Below are 14,531 nucleotides of genomic sequence, written 5' to 3' on the forward strand. Positions count from 1 at the left end.
TTCCGGGCCGCTGCGCAAGGGGAGGACTCAAGGCCCGGCGGCTTCATAAACTAGGGGGGAAAAAGAGAGAGAGAGAGAGACAGAGACAGAGGGAGAGAGAGACACACACACAGAGAGAAAGACAGACAGAGAGAGAAACACACACACACACACACACACACACACACACACGAAACAATTAAACCTAGCGAGCCAGGATTGCTCCAAGGAACAGGCTTTCAAAGGCAGCGGGGTCTGGCTTTTTTCCAGGCTGTGGGATCAGCCAAAGGGCGCGGGCCTCCTTTCCCCTGCGCGTCAGGTGCGCCCCAGGCAGGCACCAGGCTTCAGGCCTGCCCTTTGCGCATTGCCCATCGCCCCGTGAATGAACGAGGAGTCGCTGTTGGTACGGTAAAGACCGCATTAAACAGGAAAACACCGAGGAAAGCCACCTTCCTTGTAGTCCAGCCGCGGAGCTGTGTCCACTCCCAGATTCTTCAGAGCTTAGATTTAGAATCACACCTTTCAGAGATAATCTGGAAGCTGCCCTTTCCAAACATGTTTTTCCTTCTTTCCTCCCTCCCCCCTTCTTTCCTTCCTCCCTCCCTCCTCATCCCTCTTTTCCACTTTGAGGCTTTTAACTTTTGCCTAGTTATTTCGCTCATTGAATCCAGAGCTGAACACTGGACAGATATTTATAAAATCAAAATAAGTAAATGCCATTAGGCCCCAATTTCCAACCTAATGTCGACACTAACCACAGCATTAAATTTGGGATTTTTTTTTTTTTTTTTTTAAAAGAAAGCAAAGGATTGTCTAAGAGCAGTGTTCTTAAAGTGTGGTCCCAGGACCAGCAGCATCGGCCTGGTGGAGGGAGGAGGGCTGCCCTCATACCCTCCTCCCCACTCCCACTTTTGACCCCACCCAAGACTTGCCAAATCAGACACTCTGGGGGTGAGGCCCCGCTGCCTCTGTCTTAACAAGTCCTCCAGGTTGAAGTTTGAGAAACACTCATCTAGCGAAAGAAATGCAGAGCCCAAGGCCAAGGTCTGTGTAATGTACGAGGTGGAGAACAAAGGGGAATTACCATGCGCTGTCTCCTGCCATGGGGGGAAGGGGATAAAGGGTCGAGAAGATGCCTAGGTTCTGACTGCATATGCAGACTAGCCCAGGTCCCTATAAGCCAGAAGCTGCAGGGAGGTCATTGCTTCATGGCAGCATTTCGAGTGCTCTTTTTTTTGTAACCCACCCTCCCCAGTAACTGCCAGGAAACAGGATTGTCTACTTTGTGCTAATAAGCTGCCTCGGTTCTTCTAACATGCGGAACATGATAAGAGCATGGAGGGATGAAATATCTGGAGTAGTTAAGTAATCAAGGCAGGAATAATTAGGTAGACTAAACCCCAACAGAAATAATCCATCTTTTGGAAAGAAATGACATTTTGAAAAATTTAGAAATCTTCATCAAGCTATTATGCTGCTGAAATATATAAGCACTTTGCATTATGTTTTCTTTCCCTGCAACCCGCAACACATGCGAGAGTAATTACAGGATTTCACTCTGTCCTGAGCACTTCATCTCAATGATGGCGGCGCTGGACACTGGAGACTAATATAAATAACTCATCAATTATCTTTCCTAAATAAATTGTCTATGGGTTCAAAGAGAATATTATTTTGTATACAGGTATTGGAAAGAGTTTTACTAAATGTTACCAGCCTTTGGGATGTTTTTATTGTTCTATGAGCAGAGGAAGCGAAACAGGCCCCATTTCAGAAGTTTCTATGAACCGTGAGTGTTCCTTCTCTTCTCAACCTTCTTCCTGCCTCATCGCTTGATATTTGTGATTAACCTGTTGTGTGAAATATGGGAGCTCTTACCCTAGAATGCAGAAGATTTTAGCAGATTATATCCTCTTGTGAAAAATGGTCTTTGTCATCAGTGACCCAGAGACGACACTGGTGTGTGCAGATACATGGATTAACAAGGGGCGCTGTGGTTCAATAGAAGCGTGTGTTAGGATGCCCTCAGGAGACCAGCGGTGTGCCCTTGAACATGGGGTAATAAGCAATGGGAGCCTTGGTTTCCTCATCTGTACAGCGAGTGGGATCAGCTCGAAGTCCTCCTGGTGCCTTTCACTCTTGATTCTACAAGGATAAATTTCAGGCATTCAGAATATGTTCAAAAGGGCCCCAAAGGAAAAATCACAGGAATGTGGTCTCGTGCTTCTACTGGAAGGGCGGGCGTCAGTATATCAGGAGCAGGCATTTCTACGTCTACTGTGTGGCAGCCCCACACAGATTTTAGAAGTTTCACTGTACATCTTCTTGGCTTAGGACTCTCTCTTTCTACCATGAGTTTGAAATCGCTGCATGAGGATCCACCTGGCTTTAGGAAGTGTAGTACATTTAGTCCCAGTCATCCCTTGGAGCAACTGGAGCACAGAGTTTAAATGACTTCTCCCGAATTGCTGTAGGAATGTGGAGCGGAACAGACAAGGGGACTGTGGACCTGGATTCTCCACACTGGGAGGCCACCTGCTGACTCCAGTCCTCCCCTTCCGCCCCTGCAGCTCTGCAGGTCATCCTGAGGTCAGAGACTCTCCTTCCCCAGGTGCCTCTTCGTGGTGGCTGGGCTCTCCCTGGTGACAGGGGCAGAGGCATCTTGCTAAATCCCACACCAGCCATCCACAAGTCTGGTAATTTTCACAGGAGACCTAGTGGTCTCAGCCCACTTTTCAGCAAGATTTAATAGCACAAGACTGTTGCGAGGCCTCGAGCTACCGGGAAGAGAAGTGTTTGCAAATCTGCGGTTTGGAGAAAGCTGCGCTCAAAACAACAATTCAGATCTTAATTTACAGCCTGCGGATTTGCAGGGAAGAGGATTTCTGGTAAGATGGCAATTAATGGGGCTTTATTCCAAAGCCTAGTTCATTTCCTGCCTTTTAACTCCTTTGCTGCTGTCTCTTGAAGCCACTGCCTTGGCTGGCAAAATCATTTCATGAATGAATGAGGTCGTTCATTTATTCATTCATTCAATAAACATCTACAAAACAAAGACTTATTTGCAGGTGTACTAGGTTCTGGGAATGATGGATGAATAAGATTTGGTCCCTTGAGGACCCTTTTGGGCCTTGAGGAATAGTGAGTCTGTTGGGCCGAGATAGGCATTATAAACACAGATACACGCTATATAGCATAAGTGCTACAAAAGAGCTAGACAGAGGAGTACTGGTTGTAAACTTGTAGTTCAAGGACCAAATCCTAGCCCCCAAAGTCGGCTTCCCTTGGCCTACAGAGCATTAAAAAAAATGTACCCAGCATTTAGACCCTTAACGATTTCATAAAATAAGCCATGCTTTTTTTGGCTTCTCTTGAATCGTTTGAAGATCAGGCAATGTTGGGCCTGCATTGGAGACAACAATAGTGCAACGATGCTGAGTATCGGCTGCCCCCCTTTTGATGGGACTCGCCCCCTGTCCAGCTGGACGCAGTGCCCAGGATCCCCACGATGAGCATGTATGACCCTTTGTCACCCCATCTCCTTTGCAAGCATTGGAGTCTGTCACTCTTGGAATCCAGGACAGTGGAGGGGCGGAGATGGGACGAGTTACTTTACTGTGGGAGTGTCAGGGTGAGTCACTCAGATGTGCCCACAAGCTCCTGAATGAGTTGGCCTCTTTTTTTCTGGCTGAGTTAGTAGCTGCTCCAGGGCATAGCGAATGTCTGCCTCATTTGACCCCCAGCCCTTCTGGGGATGGGTAGGCTGTTTTGTGTCTTTAAAGCTGTGCTATCCACTCTGGTAGCCGCTAGCCACATGTGCATATTTAAATTTAAGTTGAAATGCATCAAAATGAAATAAAATGAAAATTTTCTGTTTTCAGTTGCTCTAGCCACATTTCAAGTGCTTATTAGGGAGCGACTACTGTTTTGGTGCAGATACAGAACATTTTCATCTTCGCAGAAAATTCTGATGGACAGCACTGCTCTGGGGTTTTGCAACTGACGCTCGCTCTCCTTTGGGTGAAATCTAACACCATGCCTGCAAACAGCGACCCTTCTTTTAAGAGACCATGTAAGCATCCTCTCTGCTTGTAAGCCTCCCCAGACATCTCCTTCTAGGTGGACTTGTCCAAAGTCACCTCTCTGTCCTCAGCATTTCGCACTTACACACCAACCATAACACAAAGAACCCCTACTTTTGACATGTGCAACCTTCTTTTAATCAGAACTTAACCCAGAGGTAGTTCCATTGACACATACTCAGTAAATGTTTAGGGAGTGAATGAGTGAGGGCATGGCATCCCAGGCAGTGATAAGGCCATAGTACTGTGACTGGGACCTGGACTGCAACAGGCAGAGCTAGAAGAAATCGGGAGTGAGATGGGATGGTTCATCGATGATTAGTCTAGTGGTCAACAGCTTGAGGGCGGGGTTGCTGGGGCTCAGACCCAGCTGTCTCCAGAGGAACACCTGGTGTCCCAGACCTGTCAGCGAGGCAAAGATACCAGAGAACTCTTTTTACAAGCTCAGCCTCAGGTAGAACGCACATTCACAGCAATTTCCAGCTCGAGCGAGCTGTTACTGCAAACCTCTAAGAAGTCAGTGTCTCGCAACATTGAGCAATGAGCAGCCAGCCTTGTGGGGATGAACTCGGAGTCCTTATTTATCAACTCGTCTTTTTTTTCCCTTCGCTTCTCTGTTTCCTAGTCTGTCTCATGGGCTCATTCCTGCCAACCCGTTGACCCCCGCTCCCCACCAAACATAGGCAATTTATTCTACCAGTGTTTACACCTCAAGGTATCTGGGCTTTTCAGGCCAAAGAATTATGACAAATAGCATGGAACAGAAACATCTATTAAAATAGGAATTCATAATTTAAAATGATGAGAAATGGTAGGATGTGCTGCTATATCTCTCCTTCATGTGGGCTAGGACTGAATTATTTTCTTCGTGGAAAGAAATTCCAGTGTTGGGAACCTGTGTTAACAAAGGTGATGGTGATGGTGGCTGTGGTATAAAGGCAAAGAGCTTGAAGCTGTGTGTGTGCGTGTGTGTGTGTGTGTGTGTGTGTGGGGTCTCTGTGTTTAAGCATACTTTGGGGCTTTTCATCATGAAACGACAATTTTCTCAAATTTGACTAGAGATAAAAAGTGATAGGCATTTCCATTAAAATGCAACGTATGTTGTTTTCCATTGAGTTCCCTGGAAATAGAGTTTGGGATGGAGATACATGTACAGAAGGTTTTATTATTATTATTGTTATTTTTATTAAAACAGCTTTATTGAATTATGTTTTACATACTGTAAAATTCACCTGTTTTAAGCATATAGTTCAAAGATTTTTAGTAAATTTGCTGATTTGTGCAACCACCACCACAATCCAACTTTAAAACATTTCCATCACCCCAAGAAGACTGCTTACACCCGTTAGCAGTCAACAGCCCAGTTCCACCCTCAACACAGGCAAGCATTAATCTCCTTTCATTTCTATAGATTTGGCCTTTTCGGGATGTTTCATATAAATGGAATTGTACAGTATATGGTCTTTGTGTCTGGCTTCTTTCACTAGGAATTATGTTTTTAAGCATCATCCACATTGCAACATGTATCAGTGCTTTGTTCCTTTTTATGGCTGAATAATATTCAATTGTATGGATATACTACATTGTATTTATCTATTCATCTGTTAATGGACATTTGGGATATTTCTACTTTTTGGCTAATATGGATAATGCTGCTGTGACCATTCATATATAAGTCTTTTTGTGGACATACGTTTCATTTCTCTTGGGTATATACCTAGGAGTGGAATTGCTGGTCATGTGGTAAATTTATGTTTAACTTGAAAAAAACAAAAACAAAAACAACCCTGCCAAATAGCTTTACAGAGTGGCTCTGCCATTTTGCTCCACATTCTCATCAACACTTATTATTGTCTTTCTGACTCTAACCATCCCAGTGGGTGTGAAGTGATTTTTCATTGTGGGTTTGATTTGCATTTTCCTAATGACTAATGATGTTGACCATCTTTTTATATGCTTATTAGCCATTTGTATAATCTTTGATGAAATGGCTATTCATGTTTGTTTACCCATTTCTAAAAATTGAGTTGTCTTCTTATGATTGTGTTTAAAAAAATATATTTCCTGAATGTAAGACCTTTATCGGAAATCTGACTTGCAAATATTTTCTTTCAGTTTTAAGGCTGCTTTTTTCTTTTCTTTTTTTAATCCACACCCAAGAACATGTTTTTCATTGATTTCAGAGGGGGGGGGGGGAAAGAGAGAGAGAGAGAGAGAGAGAGAGAGAGAGAGAAACACGAATCCGTTGCCTTCTGTATGCAACCAGGGATCAAACCTGCAACCTAGGTATGTGCCCTGACTGGGAATCAAACCCATAACCCTTTGGTGCACAAAACAACACTTGAACCCACTGGGCCACACTGGCCAGGGCTTTTTTTGGTCTTTTTATTTTTTTAATGGTGTTTTATGAAGTGCAAAAGTTCAAAAAATGGATGTGGTGTAATATATTATTTTATGGATTGTGCTTTTGTTTTCATATCTAAAACCAATCCAAGTCCACAGATACTTTATCTTATATTTTCTTCTTAAAGTTTTATAGTTTTAGCTCTAACATTTAGATCTATGATCCATTTTCAGTTAATTTGAGTGTATGGTGAGAGATAAGGATCTAACTTAATCTTTTTGCACGTGTGTATCCAGTAGTCCCAGAATCATTTATTGAAAAACCATCCTTTCCCATTGAATAGTCTTGGCACCTTTGTTGAAAATTAGCCATAAATGTAAGTTTGCTTTTTTTTTTTTTAACTCTCAATTCTGTTTCATTGGTTTGTATGTCTATCCTTCAGCCAGTAACAGACTCTTTTGGCTACTATAACTTTGTAGTATGTTTTAAATCAGGAAGAATAAGTCCCCCAATTTTATTCTTCTTTTCAAGATTCTAGGACATGAGAATGCTGGATCTTTTGCATACCTGGACTCTCCACAGTCAGCATTGATGGCATGTTGGATCTTACTGATCTCTCCTGCCAACTTTTGTTCTCACTGGTGAGAGAGACTTAGGACAGGAGGTTCTGAGGTATGGGGAACTACAGCCTGCCATCTCCAATAGGAACTCAGAAGGAACCCACACTAAATCTAGAACAATCTCCACCAGATCTGGAAACTCAGCTCTACTGTGGCCTCTCAGGATGAAATCAAATCAAGCAATAATCATACCCAAAACTTTATTTTTAATTTTAATTTTCAAATCAATTACCTGGGCTTTAATGGGTTGCGTAGTACATGTAAAGTTGTTTCCTAGGCCTTAGGTGAAAAAGAAAGAACTCTATGACATACTCCCTGCTCTTGCAGGTCATAGTTTAGGATAGGGGTTGGCAAATTATGACCCATAAGACAAATCTGGCCAATAGTAGTGACAGAGACCATATGGTCTGAGGAGCTTAACATTTTTACAATCTGGTCTTCTACAGAAAAACGTCACCAACTTCTGGTTTAGGAGGCTAGGTATGCAACTAATCAGATACTAGCTGCTGTAGGAAACCCAAGATCTCAGTGGCTTAACACTTACAACAGTAAAGGATTCCTTCTTGTTCAGGTTACAATCAGATGTAGGTGGAAGCTCAGCTCTAGGTAGTCATTCAGGGACCCGCTGTAGATGCTACTAGGTCCTTTCTCAGTTCCCCTTTATCGGGCTGGCATTCCTATCCTGCCACTGTTCTAAATGTTGGCTGCTTATCATTCACAGTTGCATCATTATCCAGCTATTTGCCCTGAGTTGACAGGCAGCCACTCCACCTAGAAATGCCTGAGAGGACAGGAGCCTTGGGTGTAGCCCATAGCCAATGATGGACTGACACAGGAATAACAGATGCCTGGCTCCTTGGCCTCAAGTGGACTCGAATGGCTTCAACTCCATGGGGCCATCTCAAAGTACCCGTTCGCTTAGATTCTCCCTTGCCTTATTTTGTTTCTCTCACTCTTTTGCAGGTTTCACCTAGGAGCTTCCTGTCACTAAATCCCTTGTATAGGAATGCCCGTCTTGAGCTCTGTTTTAGGGAACCTGACCTAGTTCCTAATACGTTGTAGCTTTGCCTTCAAAATGTGCCTTCAAAGCCACTCTGACATCATTTAGCTAGTAGTTATCAGATGAGAGAGAGAGAGAGAGAGAGAGAAAGGGAGAGAACAAGGCACCCGACACCCTCAATTTTAACTATCTTTTCTCTTTTGCTCACATTTGATTGGTGAAAGCTAGCCTCTCATCAAGATCAAAGCGGGTCTTAAAATTTGTTTAACTACTTGCCTTGGAAGAGGAAATAGTTTTGGTGAGTACCTGGCTTGTCTCTGGCCCCAAGGCATATGTCTGAAAAAATTCCAGAGTGAAATCTCAGATCAAGATGACAAGGCGAGAGCAGGTCACAAGGCAGAACATGATTACTTTCTCAATGAGTGGAGCAGCCATTGGGGTTCCCACTTCCTCATGGCATTCCTCTACAGTGAGCTTTCCTGCTCTTCTTTCAGGGCATCAACCATCACTGAGTCATCTCCCCAGCCCCTAGCCCAATTCATGGGACCTAGAAGGAACTTAATAAATGTTTGGTGAATAAAATCACTCTTGGTTGGGGCAGTCCAGTAGAGGAGATAGAATGCACACTGGCCTTGGAATGGTAGATCAGATCTGCAGAGGTATGGAGGGTGGGCAGGAGACACTATCCTAGGTAGAACTGATTTTCAAATGTTGGCTCCCTGAGTAAGCAAAGCCTCCAGGGAACAAATTTACTCTTTTATGGCCCACATGTTCTTCCCTTGATGGACCACAGCCCTATCTTCAAGACCTCCAAATAAATAACTCCCTTAGCTTCTGCCAACACAGCTGCCCTGTCTGTTAGCAACTGCAAATGCTCAGATAGAATTAAAGTTTATCTCCCTCTCTGTCTCACTCCTAAGGTTGTCTTGGTGGCCTCTCTCTCCAATGCTGTGCTCCACAGTCTTAGTCTGTTTTGGACTCTCTGCCAGCTCATTAGTTTGTGAGTCTGGATGTTTCTTGGCTTGATAATCAGCGGCCCCCTTGGCTGGGGGCCTGCTTGGCTCTCATTAGCAGCTGCAGTCCTTGTGGAGATCACAGGGAACCCCCATAGAAGTCATATTTGTAAGTATCTGCTAGAATGATGACGACAAGACCATTCAGAAGTGAACAGGAACACAGTAATTAAAAACATCGCCTGGTCACCAATGGTGGCTTGCCCTTAATGAATCATATGAAGACAAGATTCAAAGGAGACTTAAGATTTTGTTGAGAGCTAGCAATGGGGTTGAGTAAGTTCTTAATGCAAACCAGGCACTTTGGCGTTAAATCTGGCATTATCTTCTTCAGGATCTTGTACTTAATTTTACTAAAACCTCTGTGAATGTTGTCATATTTGTCAGAGACAACTTGCTATACCATTCCTGATGTCAGGTACCATGATTCGCATGTTGGGGACTGGCTCACATTAGCCTAATTATTGGCAAAATGTTTTAAAAGCCATTTTTGAAATTCCTGTTGGAACAGTTCCTATTGCCCTGGAGATGTCTCTTCTGCATATTCTTAGAAACAGAACAATAAACAAGGACCCTTGGAAAAAAGGGCAGCTCTCTCTGATTGCCAAGTGAAATATAACTTTGTTATTGAAGTCTCTTGCTCTGCCTTTCGAAAAGTTGGGATTACATGTCCTTTTCTCCAGTGTATTAAACCAAAGTAAGATATCAGCTTCAAATTAATCCACATAACTTTGAGCTAAAATGAAGTTCCTTTCTAGAATGCCACACTAGAAAACAATACAGCAGGCTACCAGAAGCTGGAGCAGGGGCAACCAGAGAGGCATGGTTATTGCATGAGGGGTTTTGGATGGCCATGCTTTCCCATTTTCAAAATCTGGGTTCCCCCACTGGCTTCCATTGACCCACCAGAGGTGACTCGCTCCCCAGGATGCTTTGTGGAACCATCCCTGATGCCTAAGGTCAATGAACCCCTTGGAGCTCCTCATCCACATTGGCTTTATCAGTGGATCATCGATAAAGACTAAGCTAGGCCCAGCTTGCTGTACTTTTGAACAAACATGTCTGCCTGAAGGGGGTTTTGAGGAGAGAATGAGGGAAAAAGAGGTTCTGTAAAGTTGCATGGTCATAGGTTATAATGTAGTACGTACTCTACCTGCCCAAGCTCAGAGTGAGTCATACATGGCTTCTTTGGGGCATTTTGACCCATGATTATCCAATTGAATGGCCTACAGTGGCCTGCTTATCCTAAAAAAAGCCCCTGAAAAATTACCATTCATGGGCCCAGCTTCTTCACCACCTCCTCCCCAAAAAAGAACAAAGTGGGTTGGTGAACTTCTGTCTCTTGCTTGTTGAGGTAGTGGGCTGTGGGACTTTGGGGCCAGGGACGTGTGCATAGTGGGTGTCAGATGGAATCCCCCTCTGGCATTGTTTAGCTCTCTGTGAATCTCCTGCAAGCCTTCTCCTCCCCAGCGATGCCTGAGCCCAGTACTCCCCAGCAATGAGTGGATCTGAAAGGGGACAGGGGTTAGTGAAGCTTCAGGAAGGCTGGGGGAAGGAGGGAAACTGTGCATTACACACTTTCAGTTTTAGCCTCCCTCCTCCTACTCAGTGGCAGGGTGGCAAGGTTCTTAAGATAATTTTTAAAAAGTGTCAAGCCTCTGCTCATTTGCAAATCATTGTGTCTAATTTGCATTCCAGATCTGGGAGGCTCCAACTTCGAATATGGAAACTGGAACACAGTATAAATAAGATAAATGGATTAGGCCTGCTGACTACAACAGTAGCCACAGCTGACCCACTGGCCCAGTACACACAAACTACAGAGGGGGTTTGTCAATCAGACGATTTCTTTTGATCCTGGAAGGGTAGAAGCAGGATGTGTGTACACACAGGCACGCACACACGCACGTGCGCACACGTGCACACGTGCACACACACGCATGGACTTCGCTGACAATCCCTGCTGGGAAATAGGCCATCACACAGTTTGGACACGGTGCTGGTGTGGCCTCTGAGCCCCCAGTGGAGGCGAGAGGAAAATCAGGGAGACCACCTGCCCTTAAAAGCCATCATCAGAAAGGTTTGTGCCTGCAGATCGTGGGTGGTCAGTTGAAAGCCTGTCTCCTAGAACTTACTGACTTAATAAAACAACGATTGCTGGAAGGAGGGGGTTGGGGGCCTCTCAGACCTCCTCACCTGTGCTTGTCCTCAGAGGCCCTGCCGTCCTGGGGCAGTGGTCTATGCCAGCCAGGCCTGAGCAGCGGTATCTGGGGACACTGCTGTCTTGGCTCCTTTTCAGCTGGAGAGACAATTATCCTGGCAGCTGGCCACTCGCTCCTGCCCACCTCTCAGCCCCCTCCTTAGCCTGACACATGAGTCTCTGCAGCTGACCCACACCCTTTCCGGACACGGGCCATCCATCATGGCAATGCCATCCAAGGCAGTAGCAGGTGGCTCGTCTTTTTTATCAGCACAGCTCAGGAAGCAAGGCGCGGGCGATGGGCTGCTGCAGTGGGATTAATATGATGTGAAGCGTGCACCTTTGGCAATTAGTTAATGGCTTGGCTATGTGGGGTTGGCTTCTTTAGCCTTCTGTCTTGGGATTAATGACCTAAGATGACAGATGGAAACTTAAGAACTCTCCGGAAAAGAAAACAAGCCCTGGGTGGGGTGCAGAGTGGTAAAAGTGGTCTAACTCCTTAGGGGCTGGGGTGGCAGTGAAGAGAGGAAAAATAGTATTGGGTCAGTGAACAAGGAAGGAGTGTGACCGAGGAGGCATCCTGTAGATTGCTTTATGAACTGGGGTTTTACAAGGAGCGGGAGACAGGTGTGTGTGTGTGTGTGTGTGTGTGTGTGTGTGTGTGTTTGCATTCATGCACGGCCTGGACGCACAGAGGCTAGGCAGACCCTGGCTCAGGGTTCAACCCCCAGGGCCGCTTTTTGCTGGTTGTACTCTCGGTCCAGGGCCTCTTTCTGACCACAGCATGCCATCCAGGGGCTGGTTCCCTCTCCCAGGATGCTGGGGCTCAGCCCGCTGCCCTCTCTGCATGATGGGGCACCCTCCTTCCCCTGCCCAGTCCGGGCTGCAGGGTGAGCCCCAGTCTCTTTTCTTCTTCCTCTCTCTGCTAGAAGGAACACCCACAGAACCTCCCGGTGTCAGGCTTCCAAGGCCAATCACTTTGGAGGAATAGTTGGGGGCCTGGGGGACAGGTTAACTACCCCGTAACAAAAGATGGGAGTATTTATGATCAGGGGGAAAAGATTGTGGGGAATGGCCCAGAAATAACACAAGTGGGCACTTCAGGAGGGTCAAGGTTTCTCAAGATTCTAACAGCAACCTGGCTGAGGCCAGGATTGCACGAGGATGTCTTTGGGGGGGGGGTGGTTAATATGTGGCTGCCAGTAGCCAGGAGCACACTATCCTATTCCAGGCAAAGGCACTGGAATGACCTCTCTTGGTTACGTGGATTAGAGGGTTGGATGATAAGGGGTCTCCTATGATTCCCTGGCACTGCTCCTCCCGAGAAGGATGCTGGCCTGGGCCAGCAGCACCGGCAGGTTGGGAGCATTTGTAGGCCTGCTGGCTGGAAAGGGGCTCTGGTGGAGGAAAAATAATTTTCTCTCTACCTTTCTAGGTTCTTGGCTGAGACCTCCCCGTAATGAAAAGACAGGTTAACAGGAGGAAAAAACCCGAAAGCTTAGTAACTTGTATACTGCCTGTGTACAAGGGAGAGACCCAGGAAAGCCAAGTAACTCCCCCAAATGACCCAAGCCACCATCTTAAGTATCATCTCCCGCTAAAGACAACAGAAGAAATCGGGCATGGGGGGGGGGGGGACCAGTTATGGGAGGTGACAAAGAAAACCACAGTAAGCAAGGGTCAGGTTGTTATGCAGATTTAAAGCTGTGCCTTCTCTGTTGATAAGAGTTTCTTGAGATTTAGAGTCATCCTTCTCTTCCTGGTACAGAGAGAGACACCTCCTTATAAATGTAAACGTCTCTTATAAAACGGCAACTTCTTCTCAGTTTTCAGAACTTTACCTGTGTCTGCTGTTTAAAAAAAAAAAAAAAAAATCAATGTAAAATAATCCTTATGCCAAAGAGGCATACTTTTGGGTGACAAATTCTGCTCCCCTTTAGGAACAATACTAAACACTTATATCCTGAGATTCACAATAATGGAAACCACAGGCGTCCATCCTCAGCTTATTGATAATGATGATGGTGGTAGGAAATTCTTTGAGCTGGTCACCCAATCCCTGGAGTGCTTGGCCTGTAATCTCCCCACTGACCCCCAGGGGGGCTGAAAGTGTGAGTCTAACACTAAAGAGCCACACTCCAGATGCTCTGCATTCTGCTTGACAGGGGCTAAGCAGGCTCCATCTCCTTCCACCCCGGAACCATGAAAAGATTGACCTCTTTTTGGACCGAGTAAGCATCCACTTTTATGGTGACAAGTTTAGGACTCCTCAAGTGGAAGATAATTTCTCCCACCTCAGCTGCATTTCAGTCGGGGCTGTTCAGGTTGCTTGAGGGAAAACCCTATTTGAATTAGCTAATGCATACAGATCATTTTAGTCTTATACAACTGGAATAGTTTAGGGTTCAGGCATGGCTGGATCCAGGGGCACACGTCAAATTGTCGACACTCTGTTTCTCTTCCATTGGTCTTGACTTTGCTTCTCCCTGCACTGTCTCCCTTCTCTGCTACGTCCCACAGAGCTCTCCATGCAGCAGAAGTCGCTGCCTTCCTAGCCTCCCAGTTTAGCCATCTGAGGGAAATAAAGCTTCTCTTTCTAGTGCTGTTGTGCGGTGGTAAATGTTTTAATGGTTGACTTTAAATCTCTAAGTTGTAACATTTGCCGATTTCTCCATGGCACAAATACTCCCACTGTGGTCAATTTCAACCTAACCACCTACCCAAGAGTTGCACATCTTTGCCTCTTAGGAGCTGGTGGAAGGGAGGCTTCTTCTCTGGTACCCGTACAGGCATTCCAGGAAATCAGTCTGATTTCCCCTGCTCGGCGTTCAGGCCAATGTACAATAATCTTTATGCCAAAGAGGCAAAAGCCATTTGACAAAGCCCCGGGTTGAGCCCTGTGTCCAGGGGAATGGGCTGTGTTGATTGGTCAGGACTAGGTCTCGTGCCCTGTGGTTGGGGTTGAGGAAGGGGTAGAGGATTGTGGGGCAAGACCTAGACTGGAGCTGCACGGGGTGGGGGTGGAGACCCTCAGAAGTAGGGGCCCAAACAACCTGTGTTCCTGCGGAGGCCTTTTCCGCCGCTGACACTCTGTGGGGCGTCGCATGTATTACTCTAGCCGCTGCTTAGTGAAGGTAGACGAGAGGGACTGCTGTTGGAGTGACATCCTTAAAGCGGGAAGCCAAGGAAAGGGATGGATCACACAAGGAGCCCGGCAAGAACAAGGAGGGGAAGAGGAAAGCAGCTCTCAGATGGGTCTCAGCCCATCAGGAGACTGAGGAGGGGGCACAGTT

This window comes from Molossus molossus, unplaced genomic scaffold (assembly GCF_014108415.1).
Source record: "Molossus molossus isolate mMolMol1 unplaced genomic scaffold, mMolMol1.p scaffold_m16_p_2, whole genome shotgun sequence".
In the NCBI taxonomy this organism is placed as follows: Eukaryota; Metazoa; Chordata; class Mammalia; order Chiroptera; family Molossidae; genus Molossus; species Molossus molossus.